Raw genomic sequence first — 16,753 nt, forward strand, 5'->3', positions numbered from 1 at the left:
CTTAGAGTCCTATTTGTTTATACTGGGGGGCGAGGAGTTGGCGATAAGGATGAGGATGGCTAACATATTATGTCTAATAATCATTTCCGTTAGACCTTAGCAACTTACTTAAAATATTCTTAAAAATGCAGATCCTTTCCCATTTACTACCACCTCTTTACCGCTTTCACTTCATCCCAGTGAGACAGCTGCGGAAGGTGTTGCTAGAACTACTTTGTAGATGAGGAAACAAATCAAAGATAAAAGCAGATATACACAGGTGTGTAGAGCTAGCATTCTTAACAGAATGAATGTCATCTATGAATCATTTAAGTAGGGGTTACTCAAAATGAGCGCGTTTGAGTGTGCTGCTATGCTCTCTCTCTCTCTCTCCCTCTCTCTCCCTCTCTCTCTCCCTCCTTTCCTCCCTCCCTCCCTCCTTCCCTCCTTCTCCCTCTCCCCCCTCTCTCCTTCCCTCTCCCCCTCTCTCTTCCCTCCCTCTCCTCTCTATTCGTTCTTTAAATTAACCCTTCTCTGTGTGTCTCACTTTGCCTTGATCTCTTCTCATTGTGTCTGGAGATGAGAATCATCTTAGTTTTGAGACCTTGGTATGATCTCTATTGGAGATACAAAGTAGTTTTGGTGTTGCTACTTTCTTAGAAGTACTTTCCCTTTAGTCTTTTTTCTTCCAAATATTAATCCAAGAAGCATCAAAGATAAAATTAAGTAGGAAATATTCTAATAGGATAAATTATTTAATGCTATGAGCATTGCAGAACATATACATTGCAGAATGATACAGTTGACTTTAAAATCTAAATATAAAAGCACAGATTAAGTTTCTCCAATGGGTGGATTTTGTTATGTTTAAAGAAAAGATCATTATACACTGAGAGGATCTAACTTCAGGCCTGGACTTAGAAAACTATATGTATGGGCCTACCAAAATACATAAATACATAAATACATAAAGCAGCAAAAGTAAGTATTGTGAATCTCTTCCTCTACAATACTGTAAGAAATCCCCTTTTAATTTTTCTAACCCTCAAATAATCCTTTTTGACCCTTTTCTGTATACAGAAGTGTGTTCTAGAAGTCCAGTTTTTAGAACAAACGTTTTGATATACTATTCCATTAAGTTATTGTGTCATTTATTTTATTTAGCCACTTTATTTGATATTTCCATAGGAACCTCCCAAATGCTTTTCATTTTTATCTCCAAGAACTTTAGTTTGCTGAACTAAATCAGATAAACTTTTTGCTTTATCTCCAAGGTGTCCTTAATCAACCTAAACTGTCAATATTTAATTGATATCATCCAATATAGACATTCTCTTTAACTTTCTCTGATTGTTTCAAAGATGTTTTATGGGTGTTTTGCTTGAATATGTATCCAAACACTTAAAACATTGAATCTGGTGGTTCTGTTTCTGAAAATACATTTGATCAGACTCACTTCTTCGCTAACAACTTATTTCTGTTGTTGTATTTAGTTCATTGAAAAAAAAAACAAATGCTTTGTCTTATAATCCAAATTATTAATGTTTGAGTAAACTCCACAAGGTGATTGTTACATGGATCACTAATCATTAATTTTCATTTTAGAACAGTGTCATTCAACAGAAATATAGTAAATCCCAAATACAAGATGTATTGTGACTTTGAAAATATTATATTTGACATCCAGTGTAGTTTCATTATAAAATGGAATCATGTAAATCAGCACCTCTCAGTTTGGAATTTTCAATTTTCAATAGCCTCATATTATTAATGGCTATCACACTGAGCAAACCAGGTCTAGAGAATGAAGTCGTAACTCTTTTACAATTGCATTAAATTTTATTGTGTATATATTTGTATGTGTGTAGGTGTGCCACAGCATGTGCTAGAGGTCAGAGTACAATTTATGGGAGTCAGCTTACTCCTTCTACCATGTGGGACCTGAGGACCAAACTCAGGTTGTTAGAATTGACAGCACTTGTTTTACATTCTGAGTTACATCTCCACCCTAAAGTCCTAACTTTTTATTCTGGCATTTTCTATAGTAGTTGAATCTTTAGAAAATACTTCTTTCAACTTCCATAGCAAATTCTATAAAATACTCATTTGTACTCTTCCAATTCCATGATGCATTATTGTCTCTAGAAATATGTTCTGTAACTATTTCCCCAATTTGGATTGCCAGCCTTCTGGAAGAAGAAACCTTTCTTATTTGACAAGCTAAGCACTGGGAGCTGTCTTGCCTCACTTTTCCAACTTCTAGTGATGAGTTTCTGATCTGGACTAGGTCATAGTCATACTTCAGTGACAGGGACCCAAGGCCTAGTAGACCAGGAGATGAGAAGATTAAAAAGGTAGGAAATCTGGCGTCTGGAGGTCTTACACAAACTGTCTTATACCAAGCAAACTTATTAAGAAGTACAGCATCTTATATATGGTTTTAAGCTAGGGAGGACACACTCAGAAGAAAGCTATCATACAACAGGGTGAAGTCAGCAGGAAGCTAGTCAAGCAATGTTGCACAAAGGGAACACAGGCTATCTCAAGCGTATGACAAGGACCTTGGGGCTGATAACCATAACCTTTTGCTGGGTAGGGATAGCTGATTTCTCAGGAAAACCTCAGCTTCTCTAAGACCCTGTCCCCAGGCTATTACTAGCTCTTCCAAGTATGTTCATGGTTTTAGACAAGTAACTGTGTTCCTGCTCCATAATTAGGGTCTCAAGGAAAAGCTCCCTAGACCCTGGCCGCAAACCGTTACTGGCTCTGCCAAGCATGTTCCTAGTTTTAGTTCCTTCTCAGGCCTGGGGAAAGCCTTGTATCAGCTTGGTTTCTAAGAAGCTCCTAAAATAGGTTTGTTTCTTACTGACTTATTTTCAGAAGCAAACTTATCAGTCATAAGCATAAACTATTGGGTTGTAATGATGGCTTAGTGCTTAAGAGCACATACTGCTGAGTTTCATCTGAGTTTCATTCCCTTCATATCTCAAATCCTGTGTAATTCCAACTCCAAATGGAACCAACCTCTCTGGCCTCTGAGGACAGCACTCACATGAACTTTCAATTAATTAAAAATAGAATAAATATAAAAGATTTTTAAAGGAAACATAAACTATGTGATAGTTAAGAACATGAATTCTACAGCCAAGCTGCATAGCTTCAGCTCAGACTGCCTCTTCCTGGCAGTGAGAACTTGTAAGAGTTAATCCCTCTGTAACCTGCTTTATTTCTCTGTCAATAGTTGCATGTGTAATGCCTCCTTTGTGTAAGTGAAATAATGGTGCCTGAAATCAGTAAGTATTTAGCAAAGGTGGAGTGTTACTACTAGTAGTAAAAAAATAAAAAGCTTCTTAGTTTTAATATAACAGTAAACACTCATGGCAGCTTTCCTATATACCATTCTGCTTCTCAGCTGCCACACAGAAAGCAGTTTCCTCTGCCCAAGATGCCCTACCTTGTTACAGACTTGGAACTTAAAACACTTACCAAAACAAATGCTTTTTCGTTTTAAGTTGGTCATCTCCAACATTTTATTGTAGTAACAGAAAGCAAACTGGCACAACAGCTCTACCTTTTCTTTACAAACCAGCTTTTGTTTCTCCCCTAAACTTGCAAAATTTGCTCTGCTGTCTTGTCACCTCACCAGCATTATCAGTGAACATTCAGGGTTTGTACACAGCCATGTACTTAGTGAGAGTGACTGATCGGGAAGTACATTTGGTTACCACACCTGCTATTGTTGTCTCTTGTTTAGTTCTATTTTATCTGTGTTTTAAATTCTTGGGGAGTCTTTATCTTACCTAGGGTTTTGTTCCTGTATTCTTCAGACCTGTGTTTTAACCATCCCAGAACCATTAGAGATACTGTCCTTAAACCATCTTCGGCCATCATAGTACATGCCAACTTATTTTCAGCATCTTGCTCTTTTACATCTCTGTCTCTTCTTGTCACCACTCTGGCTTCTGCATACTTCCTAGATTCCCTAGAACACAAGGCAATCCCTTTCAATCAGGTGAGAAAATGCAGTTATATGCTGCTTTTTATAGCATTCTTCCTTCTCCATTTTTACTTTTTAGAAAAAGTTAATTTTTGTCATGTAATTGACTCATGGAAGAAAGGTTAATCTGGATGATCAAGGGGTGTTAATTTGTGGGTTAAAATGTGTTAAATAGTTGATATGAAGTCTGTTTAAGTCAATTAGAGTGTATAATGAAGATGTTGCCAGGGTGTTAGGGAACCTTTGGAGTTAGTTTGGAATTCACCAGTACATGTTGACTGCAGCACCTTGTTTAAAATGCAACTGCATATGAATAGGTGTGCACATGTAGAAGATGCTTGGCTTTATTAATATGACTTACCTTTTATTATGGGAAATGAAACCCATCATTTGTTCATCGTTATTAAGATGGACATGTGATTAGTAACATTATTGCCTCTCTTACTTATAATGGTCCTCTGAAATAAACTGCACCTGCACTGCATAACCAAGGAAGCATTCCTAGCTTTTTGTTTGTTTGTTCCTTTGTCCCTAAAAATTTTTTTCAACAGCATCATTAAACATTGAATGGAGAAAGACATTCAGATTTAAATAAATGGTTTGTTTCTTCTGTAAAATTGCCCACAGTGATCTTATGAGACACTGTCGTATTGGTTAATACCATCAAAATTTCAAAACAGTTATTTTTATGTAGACCATAGTGTTATGATGCATACATTTCAGTAGTTGAATTCAAGTTGATGCAAGAGTACAGCATTGCATCTTCCACAGTTAACTCCAAAAAGGAATGAGTCAAAACCCCCATATTTTAAACTATGTTCTTTTCCTCAGCATATGGGCTGCTGTGGTACTATTTGTTACTGCTTACACCAGTTTACTAGCGATAAACACATTTAGCATTGCAGCTTCAACTCACAGCCCTCCAATTTAATCATTAGAGATGGATGAAAAACAAGTCTCCTTTGCTAATGGGCTTTCAGCACTGATGGAGCCAGTGCCAAGATGATGGAAGCATGCAGTTGAAATAGACTAGATAGCTGTTTTCTGATGAATTTCCAGAAAAATATCATATTTATAAAAATATGGGGAGCAATTCATACTATTACTTTTTAATCTGCTGAGAAGCACTATGAGTACAGTCTTTTGTAGCTCATTAGCAATTTCTTTAATGAGTTTTTTGGTGTGATAGATAGTTAAAGTAACAGACAAATGACAGATTGTTTGCCTTTAATGATTTCCCTGTTTCGAGCCCATTACAAAGCAATTAGAAATCTGACAGCATTTTCACTCTGCATTACTGATCATCTAAAGTGATGAGGAATGAGAGGTGATGAATATTAATTGTATATTTTCATATGATTATCATAAATTATTACCTTGTCTGATGTGCTGCAGGTGAAGTGGGAACGTTAGAGAAAGTCAGTCAGATATATTAATTTGAAAGACTTGATGTTTTTAAATCTGTGTCTGTAGTGAGAATCCTGGTCTGTAGTGTTATTCTTTATTTCCTTGTGAATATTAAACTAAGTGTTTCTTTTTACTTTCTCTGTTTGTTTGGAGAAATTTAAATACATTTTCTTATTTGAATACAATAAAAGTAAAGACATATTCCATAGTGCAGTGCACATGTGTGTATTTAAGCTGAAGTTAAATTTGGGAAGGGAGCCATGAGTGACTTCTGTTGCTGTATGTATATATGTATATGATATTAACACATATCATGTGTACAGAGGAAGAAACATCTAAAAACTGGTCCTGTCTTAGTCCTAAAGCTAGGTGATCCTGCATAAGGAAAGGCAAGAGATCAAAGTATGCTGACGAATAGTATTAGATTTTTCTGCATTTTCTAGATGAAGTTTGGCATTGGCCCATGGTCCCTCCCTTTCAGCAGGGGAGCTAACTGTCCTCCATATGTACATATTATTTGCTATTTGAGCTGGCCTTAAACTTGGAGCAAATTTTGGTTCAGAAAAGATAACTAGTGCTTAGTGAAAGGCAAAAAGCTTAAGAAACGCTAAACAACTAACCATAGGTTTGGAGCAGTTTTGCCCACAGGTACAGAAATGACTTGTGAACTGGACTGTGATAGGCAAAGCTGCTTTCCAGGGTGCAGCAAGGCCACGTCTCCACTCAGGGTTGTCTTTCTAGCCTACGTATTTTGTTTGTGGAGTGTGTGGCTTGAAAAAGTTTGTTATTTTGGGTGCACATTTATAGAAAAGATAATAATATGTATATATATATATATATTGAACACACATTAATAAGATAAAATTTTGATATATTGCTTAGAAACTACTTTATTTTATGTGTAATTTTATGAATTCTCATTTATAGAAACTGAAAGCAAAACTCTTAGATCTTTACAAATGAACTTTTTTTGGCTCTGAGTTGAGAGTTCTCTGTAACTCATTAAAATGTTTTTGATATTTTAACTTTAATTTCATGTGTATGAGTGTTTGCCTGAATTTATGTTTGTGCACTGCACACATGCAGTGCCGTGGAGGCCAGAAGAAGGAATTGTGTATGCTGAGGCTGGAGCCACATAGTTGTGGGCCACTGTGTGGGTGCTGGGAACTGAATCTTGGTGCTCTAGAAGAGCAGCCAACACTCTTAACCTCTGAGCTATACATCTAGCCCCTTGGGTTTTACTCTTTATGCTTGGTACCTTCCCAACATTTTGTACTATAGCAATCACCTTCATCTTCAGAATCAGTCCAACCTTAATAGACCTTAAAGAATCAATGGAGTGGTTCCTAGGAGCCTCCTTTCTTTCTGCCAATATCCATTGTCCAAGTCTGAATGCAAACTTCTTATCTTCTAAAGTAGGAACAGTTGTCATTTGTTTCTCTTCTACCTCTAAAATACGACTCTATTAGCATTTTGGACTTGAGACTGGATAAACTTCATAAAGAAGTTTTCATTTCACTCACAGTGCTAGAGTTCAAGGACATCCCATCAGTGTCACCTTGGTTCTGTTAAAGGCCTCATGGCAAATGGCTCTACAGTGCTGGTGTGTGTGACGAAACAAAAGGGCATCACAAGGAAGTGCTCCAGAGTAATGCAGAAACCAATGCATGCTTTTATAACAACGGGTTTTCACTAGAACTGAGAGGTCTCCTAAAAAACTCAATCCTTTCTGAGCAAATGCCCACAGTGACCTAAATCCAGTCCCTACATCTTAATGTCCTCACCCACACACCAATGAGGCCATCCTAAAGACCATGCTTTTCATACATGGATCTTTGAGGGATAAACCCCATCCAAGCCATGAAACACTGACTAACATGGGTGTGTAGCTTTGGGCCAATGTTCTATTTCTAGCTGAAGGACTCTTTCTCACTGACAGAGAAGAGTATCAATACTACATTCAAAGCAACTCAAGCTATCCAACTATAGCATGGTTAAAAATCCAACAAGGAGGGAGTAAACACTCTTCAATGGCAGCTCATGTGTAACTATATCTTCTCTGATACCAAAGAAACCTTCGGATATGTTCTACTGTCCCTAAAATTTCTTCCCTGGATAGTGCAAGAACAGACACAAGTGTAAAACTAGGGGCTAGGGTTTATAATTATCAGGCATCTCCACATATGCTTTCTTGTTTAATCCTTAATCCTGTTGGATACGTAAGCTGATGCTGTTATCATCCTCATAAAGCAGGTGAGACTGGAAAGGAACAGAGACACCATCAAACCTAAGGCACCAGACTCTAAACTTCTTATAAAGCCTCTATGACTTGAGTTATAGAGACAGAGTGATTTCAGAGTTCTGTTTTCATCAGCAGCTCCATCTGCATGCTTTAGATAGATAGAAGAAGAAATCCAGAAGAGTTTAGAAACTCCCTCTTCTCTGGCCTAAAAGTAATCTTAGAGCTCTAGAACTTCTTCACCCAGTTATAGCCAGTTTTGTATACAAGACACTCAGCATGTTCCCAAAAATCTGTGGGACCATTTTCTTTGGTTGTAATAAAATAGTGATTATAATCTTGGCTCGGTAAATAGAAATATATCTACCTTATTGGTGTTACTGTCCTATCATTTTAGTTATGAAACTCTTTTATGATATGGGTGTCTTCTCTAACCATTTTGAAATGCCCCAAGTTAAAAGACAAAGAGAACCATGTGGCTGATTTTGTTTGTTTATTCTTGTTGGCAGAGTGAAGGTGAGTGAGGCTGTAGTGGTTACTGGTCCAACTGCCTTCTTTGTACCTCAGTACAAATACTGTCTGAGGATCAATTCCATTTCTCACCTAGGAACTTCTATGATTATTTTCCTGCTATTTCAAAAGACAGTTGAGATCAGATAGTAATTTAATAGTCAAACTCTTTTCTTTATAACATATTCATGTTCTTTATGTTAAGCAGTATTGTAGTAGTTAGGGTTTATATTGCTGTGAAGAGACACCAGAACCATGATATCTCTTATTTTATTTACCTAGCCACTCAAGTTTTAGTTAATTCCAGACAGTTAAGTTGACAACCAAGAACAGCTACAAGTACCAAATGAGTACAAATTCTGATCTGTAGAAGTGATTAATATATGTATATGTGTACATATATTTATAATAAAAATAAATATTATAAATGTGAATATATAATATATATGAAATCAAGAGTTTTTTAAAATCTTGAGATTATAAAAATTTGTTTTTGAAAATGTGTATATAATTGCATTCTAATTACTTTTTTGCTCACCCACCCACCCACCCACTCCTACCTCACCGCTCTAGCATTCCCCTACACTGGGGCATCAAGCCATCACAGGACCAAGGGCCTCTCCTCCCATTGATGCCAGATAAAGCCATCCTCTGCTACATATGCATAGCATCTTATAAAGGAAAATATTTAATTGGGGATGGCTTACAGTTCAAAAATTTAGTTCATTGTCATCACAGTGAAGAGTATGGAAGCATGCAGGCAGACATGGTGCTAGAGAAGGAGCAGAGTTCTACATATGGATCAGCAGGCAGCAGGAAGAGACAGTAAGCCACTAGGTCTTGCTTGAGCTTTTGAAATCTAAAGCCCAAACCCAAGTGACACAGTTCCTCCAACAAGGCCACACCCACTCCAACAAGTCCACACCTCCAATAATGTCACTCCTGTGAGTCTATGGGGACCACCACAAATGTTAAGAGAATTCAGAAAACCAATTATGTTCATTCATTTGTTCAGTAGAAACCTTGGTTTAACATGGTACCTTATCATTCAAGATTCAGCCTGATTGACTAACACATGTCCCATGTTCCTCCTTTCACTATTGTCCTTTTTCCACTGTAATAATCTTCTTAATGCCCTGGTGAACTCATATCCTTGACCTCTGCCTACAGAAACTTGTTCCCTCTTTTTAATGACAGTATTTGTCTTCTGTAAACAAGTAACAATTACTTGTAGCAGTCATTAAATTTCAAGGTTTTTTTTTTATAAATCTTGTATTTATTTTCTAAGCAAGTTTTTTTTTAAAGATTTACTTACTTAATACATGTAGTGTGCCTTCATGAATTTATGTGCACCACTTGTGTGCAGGTGTCCATGGAAATTAGAGAGCATTGGATCCTCTAAAGCTGAGTTGCATTTGTAATCCACATGATGTGGGTGCTGAGAACTGATCTAGGTTCTCGAAGGAGCAATAAGTTCTCTCAGTTACACAGCCATTTCCTCATGCCTATGCCTTATTCTAAATACTCTCGATCATTTCCATACTGCTCACCTCACCTTCTCAAAATTTCTATAATTAAATATATATCCTTTCCCAGTACAATTTGACTGAATCAAGAAATCCTATGACCCCAAGGGAGAACTGTCAATAGGTTGAAGAGAGTATTAGGGAAGTTTAGTTCTGTTTTTAATTAAGGAACCATGAAGGATCTGGTGAGAAGGAGCCAAAATGCAAAACCAAAGATTTCTTGATGTCTAGTAACTGTATCTACCCATTTCTGAAATAGGACCTCATAAGAGAAGAGGTAGGTCAATAGCTGCTGGCCTAAGATTAAGGCAAATTTTTAGGTTATTTTCTTCCTAAATCCCTATTGAAGCAGAGAAAGGAAGGAAAAGGCTCTGCAGCACTAAAATTAGGCTGCTCACATTTCATACTCATGTATGGCATGTCACCCATCACAGGAGGATGCTGAGTTCATTTGGCGTACTAGGCTGTTTAGATGTGGTAATCATTGTTTCCCTGTACTTTTTATGTTACTAATTGATTGTTTAATTTGTTACTACATGTTTACAGGTTAAACTAAGCTGTCTAATTATCAAAGTAATTCTTTCCTTCTTCTAGAGTTGGGTACGTTTTTACTTTTCCAGGCTCCATGGATAATTTCCCTCACTTCAGGTTGGTGAAAGCAGAGGAAAATCATTTAGAAGAATACAAGTAAGGGTAACAGAGTGTCTGTGTGACATCCTACCCTATCTTATGTTGATAGTCATAAATATTTAAACAGTATTTGAATCTTTCTTTAAGATTCTAAAATTTTAAATTAACCACTCCTCCCAGATGGTCAAGCACATGTCTGTTTATACCGAACTCCGCAAACAGGTCAGGTTTCTTGCTTACTCAATTTTTAAAGAGGGCCAGGCTACTTAGCAGAATGCCTCAGCACATCACAGAGTCCTCTGTGCTTATTACAGTCATGCTTGAAGTTACCTTTAATGATCAGCAGGTGTTAGGGTCTTGGTATAAGAATTATAATAAGTACCAACAACAAGGCTTGAAGCCATTAAGTTATCATTAAGAACAAGAAAGTTTGGTGTCTGCAGATGGGCTAGATCCCTAGGTGGGGTGGTCTCTGGATGGCCTTTCCTTCAGTCTCTGCCCCACTCTTTGTCCCTGCATTTCCTTTAGATGGGAACAACTCTGGGTTAAAATTTTTGAGATTGGTAGATGGCCCTATCCCTCAACCAGAGACCATGCCAATCCACGGGATATGGTCTCTACGGGTTCTATCTCCCCTTTGTTGCTATTTCAGCTAATGTCATCCCTGTTGGGTTCTGGGAACCTCTTGAGTCCATGGCATCTGGAACTTTCTGGTGGCCACCCCCAGTTCCCCATCCCCCACTGCTATACACCTCCATTCAATTTCCTGACCCTCTGTGACACCAAACCCAGACACTATTGCTGATGCCAAGAAGCACTTGTTGGCAGGAGCCTGGTATAACTGTCCTCTGCCAGCGCCTAACCAATACAGATTCGGACACTTGCAGCCATCCATTGGACTGAGCATGGGGACCCCAATGGAAGAGTCAGGGGAAGGAATAAAGGAGCTGAAGGGGATTGAAACACCATAGGAAGAACAACAATATCAACTAACTGAACCCCTCAGAGCTCCCAGGGACTAAACTACCAACCGAAGAGTACACATGGAGAGACTCATGGCTCCAGCTGCGTATGTATCAGAGATTGTCTTATCTGGCATCAATGGGAAAGGAGACCTTTGGTCCTGTGGAGTCTTGACGCCCCAGCATAGGGAGATGCTAGGGTGGTGAGGCGGGAGTGGGTGAGTGGGTGGGGAAGCACCCTCATAGAGGCATGGGGGAGGGGATGAGATGGGGTGTTTGCTGAAGGGAAACCAGGAAGGAGGACAAAGTTTCAAGTGTAAATAAATAAAATAACCAATAAAAAATCTAAAATTATAAAAAAGAGCAAGATAGTTAAGAAAAATATCTGAATCTGTAAACAAACAAACAAACAAACAGCTTGATTTTGTAGGACTCATCAGGTTATACATCATTTGTTTCACCCCAGTGAACACTGAAGTACTGGGTCACATTTTTAAAGTACCATCATCAGTGTTACAGGCAGCACATATGTGTTTCTACTATCTGTATATGGCTTGTCTTTTAGCAAAAAATATCCCTTGGTTGGGAACTTGCAAGATGGCTTAGCAGGTAAAAGTGCTGCTTGCCAAATCTGATGACTCAAGTCGTCCTTTGACCTCTATATTTATGATCTGGCATTTGCATACCCACACACAACAAAGAAGTAACCATCTGTTGGAACCGTTGTATATTAAAATTAGCAACTGTTTTATCGAGTACAACGAAAATCTTAATACAAAGAATTATATTCCGATGACTTCTTTGGAGCAGGCCACTCGAGGCTATGCTGACAGTTTAGGTATTGAAAGTAAGGTAATTCTTTGCAGCCACTTAGATAGTAACCTTTTCAGAGCACTATGTTTTAACTTGTATTACTTCTAATTGAATGAATAAAGACTTGACGAGATTTTGCAAGCTGTGAGAAGATGGTCACCACCTCAGTTTATAAACCAAATTTACTGAAGTTGAAAATACACAATAGAAATTATCTTAGCAGGTAAAAAAAATACCATAAGCATATGAAAACTTGTAAGTGCATATAAATGTGTGTTACTGTGTATGGAAAAAGAGACAGGCAGAAAAAAGAGGCATTAAGTTTGTGAATCAGGGAACACATGTGACTGAAATGGGCCTGTTAGGTGTATATCTCACGTGGACAAATAAAAATATGTCACTCACAAAATTGAGTGAGTCGAAGCTTCTTTGGTTTAAATGCCAACGTTAGTGCAGGTGGTAGCATTTCTTTTTCATTTGTAGGAAACTGAACAGCTTCTTGTCTCTCATTTTAGATCATTACAGATTTTAAGCTCTGTTTTGAATACCCAAAGATAGCTGAGTGTAGTAATGTGAGTGGAGATGGAGAGACGACTCCCCCAGAGGATTGGGTTGCTACTATTATTGTTGCTGTTATTAAATAGTCTCTCAATTTAATTTTAAAAGTTTTTTTTCTGAGATTCAGCTGTTCTTGGCAGATAGGAAACTAAATGATACCTTCCAAACACATGGCATAATGTGACTACTTGAATTATAAAGTTGTGTATACTAATGGCGTACTACCAGAGTTGAAAGCTCTTACACTGCTGTAGCAACTGTGGGTTCAGTGAAGGCAATGCGCTTTGCTGTGATACTTTTCCACCTTGTTCATGTTGAATACTATTATGGCTGAACTCAAAATAGTTCCCCTTATCCATGGTTTCATAATGTGTGATGTTAATTACTCATAGTTAACTATGATCCAAAAAATAAACTTCATAATTTTAATTTTATTTTTATTGTTTTATTTGTTTACATTCAAATGTTGTCTCCCTTCCCAGTCCCCATCCAAGAGCCCCCTATCCCACCCTCTTCACCTCTAAGAGGGTGCTCTCCCACCCCCTTCACCTCTAAGAGGGTGCTCTCCCACCCACCCACCCCCACCTTACCCCTCTAGCATCCCTATTCTCTGAGACATCAAAACTCCACAGGACCAAGTGCATCTCCCCCCCACCCGCCAACTGAGACCAGACAACCTGTCTTCTGCTACATATGTAGCGGGAGCACAGACCACCCCATGTATGCTCTTTGTTGATGGTATAGTCTCTGAGAGCTCCGAGGGGTCTGGTTAGTTGACACTGTTGTGCTTCCTATGGGCTTGCCTTCAGTCCCTTCAGTCCCTTCAGTCCTTCCCCCAACTCTTTCAATGGGGTCCTGACCTCAATCCAATGGTTGGCTGTGAGTATTTGCATCTGTCTTAGTCAGGAGCTGGCAAAGCCTCTCAGAGGACTGTCATGCCATGCTCCTGTCTACAAGTACTTCTTGGTATCAACAATAGTGTTTGCTTTGGGCAGATGGGATGGATCTCATGGTAGGGTGGTCTCTGGATGGCCTTTCCTTCTGTCTTTACACCATTTTTGTCCCTGAATTTTCTTTAGATAGGAACAATTCTGGGTTAAAAAGTTTGAGGTGTGAGTGGCCCCATCCGTAAATGAGAGCCATGTCTATCTACAGGAGGTGTTCTCTTCAGGTTCTATTTCTCCGCTGTTGAACATTTTAGCTAAAGGCATTGGGTCCTGGGAGCCTCTCACATCCCTGAGAGTCTGGGACTTTCTACTGTTCCTGCCACACACAACCCCCAACTGCTACATATTTCTATTCATTCTCCTGGCCCTCTGAACTTCTCTCTTGTCTCTTCCTATGTCTCACCCTGCTCCCCTTTTTTCCCTCCTCCTCTCCTTTCTAACTCAGGTCCCTCCTTCCATCTATCTACTCAATGATATCTTGGTCAGGGATTAAATAAAGAGAAATTATTAAAGACTTTCTAGAATTTAACAAAAATGACGACACAGCATACCCAAACTTAGGGGACACAACGAAAGCAGTGCTAAGAGGAAAATTCATAGCACTGAGTGCCTTCATAAAGAAATTGGAGAGATCCTATACTAGCAACTTAAAAGTACATTTGAAAGGTCTAGAACAAAAAGAAACAAACACACCCAAGAGGAGGAGACAGAAGGAAATACTGGAACTTCATAATCTTAAATTCCATACTCTACAGAGGAATGTGACAGTGTTGAGTGACATCTTGCTCTGCCTACTTGAGATATCGTGTATGACCTTGTCTAGTCTGTTAATGTTATATGCTTTATCCAATCATGAGTAACTGATCCTCTTGGTTTTTAGAGTGACTACTATGGTCACTGTGTTCTCAAGAAGAGTTTCTTTTCCTTTATAATGGTTCCAAACTGCAAGAACCATGAAGCTGGCAATACAGATATGCTTAAGAGAAGCCACAAAGTGTGTCCTTTAGATGAAGTGAAAATTTGTGACTAGAAAAGGAACTAAATGAAATCATATTCTTAGTGGTTAAGATCAATATGAATGACTTGTCTAAGCTAGAGAGCTGCCTCAGTGACTAACAGCATGTGCTGCTTTTGCAGAGGACACAAATTGGTTCCTAGAACCTGTGTCAAGTGGTTCACAGATGTGTATAACTCCAGATTCAGGTGATGCAATACTTTCTTCAGGTCTTCATGATCACACACACACACACACACACACACACACCTCTAAAAGAAGAAAGAATGACCTTTCTATATCTGAAATTGTGAGGAAGAAAATAGAAATCCATGCTAATTTTGTTGTCATAGCTCAAACTGATAAAGTGTTAGCCATGATGCTCAGTTAAGACGGAGAAGCAATTAAATTCATGTACATCTATAGAGAAAAAAAGAGCATATGTAGGATTTGATAGTATCTATGTCTCTTGAGATATGTTATGTGGGATATACTGGATTTGTTTATTTTTAACATAGAAGAGTCTGTTTAGTAAAATCATAATGAGAATTATTTCTGTCTGTCATTCTTGCATAAGTAATGGTTTCAATAAAGCTGTATAGAATGATGCATATGCATGATGAGGGTGCCTCTCGGTTTTTTTTTTTTCCCCCATTGGAAGACTAGTCAGTCTTTAGCACATGGCTTCTTTAACAAGAAAGGAGTGAGATGAAGCCTAGGGCAGTATTTTGTCACTCCTGCCGAGGCAGTGCTCTTTAAAATGTTTATATTTCATACCAGGAGCATGTTACATAATATTCTTATTGAAACAAATTGGAAGTACTAGTTTACATAATCAGATTTAAGAGATTTGTTTCCCTATAATAGTTGAGCAGTTTTTCTCTTTTCCTGTGGTTGGCTTGCCAGTGCCTTTCAGCAGATTCCGAAGTCACAGTGTGTTTTACAGAAATGCTTTTCGCCCTCAAATATGCATTGAGTCTTTCTAAGCTGTAGGTAGAATTCAGAAGATTTTATTAGTACATCAGGTCACCTATAAGACGTTATTTTAACAACTTAGAGAGAAAAGGATAACCTATTGAGTGGAGGCTTCTGGCTTAGCTTTAATCCTCCTGCATGTCTCCTGTCAAGAGGCTTTCAGCTTCCTGAGGTCAAATGCTGCATTTGTTGAAGATTTGTGCATAATGAACTCAAGCACAATAAAGGAGAATTTCATGTTTGGGAGAAAATAACTTTGTATTTTTATTTTTATTTGGAGAATTCTACCCATTATAGTAATGTATAATGAAAGAAAAACTACCTTTATTTTGGAAAATCAACCTTAAAAACCTTCAGATTTTTTATGTGCCTTTAAAACTTTTGAGCCTATTCTGTTGCTACATCGTGATCTTTTATTTCTAAGGAATTACATGTTTCTCTCGCTAAAAGGGAACAAAAGCAAGAATTGAATAATCTTTTACATATAAAATGAATATTTATGAAAAAGTGGCTACATTTGAAAAATTGCATGTATTTTTATGCCCCTATTTACTGGTTTCTATGGCAACCACCACACTACTTAGTATTTATGTTGTCTAAGATTCAGAACACCTTTTCAGTGAAATAAATATGCCAGTACCATGTCTTGTATTTACTTTGGTGTTTAGAAAACTATTTATTCTAATACATATTTTTGAGAAAAACAGCAATAAGTAATGTAAACTTCAGCCTTGTTTAAATGGTACCCTTTCTTGCAGTATGGTTTTGAAATCAAAATATTACATTTATTCTTTTCCTTGTTATCAAAATCAGTATACATAAGAGAAATAACAAAATTTAGGATTCATGAGTCAACCTCGAAATATTGTCTTTTGATCTTCCCTATTTTTATGACCTAGTTTGATTCACGAAAAATTTCTGAAGCTAGATACACAGAGCGCTTAGACCAAATACTCAATGCTGCTTCATAAACAAGGCTTGTATACTTCCCATTAAGAATAGCTTTAGCACCTATGAACAAAAGATTTCTGCTTTGTAATTTGAAATGAAAAGCATGGCCTCTGCTATTCTCTTAATTATTTAAATCATTCTGCCATGTGATACATAAATGTAATTTTAATGCTAAACATCAGGATGAAAGTTATAAAGCATAAAACAGACATGTTTCCTTTCACGTGCTGCCTGTGAAGAAAAGCTGAAGCGGGCACTGGGGTAC

At 37.8% G+C, this 16,753-nt stretch overlaps 1 pseudogene; it reads left to right on the forward strand.

Moving 5' to 3' along the window:
- Positions 1-12,042: 12,042 nt before the first annotated feature.
- LOC114620724 overlaps positions 12,043-16,753 on the forward strand; it is a 35,675-nt pseudogene continuing 30,964 nt past the window's right edge.

The sequence above is a fragment of the Grammomys surdaster genome, unplaced genomic scaffold, assembly GCF_004785775.1.
Source record: "Grammomys surdaster isolate TR1022 unplaced genomic scaffold, NIH_TR_1.0 170, whole genome shotgun sequence".
Lineage (NCBI taxonomy): Eukaryota > Metazoa > Chordata > Mammalia > Rodentia > Muridae > Grammomys > Grammomys surdaster.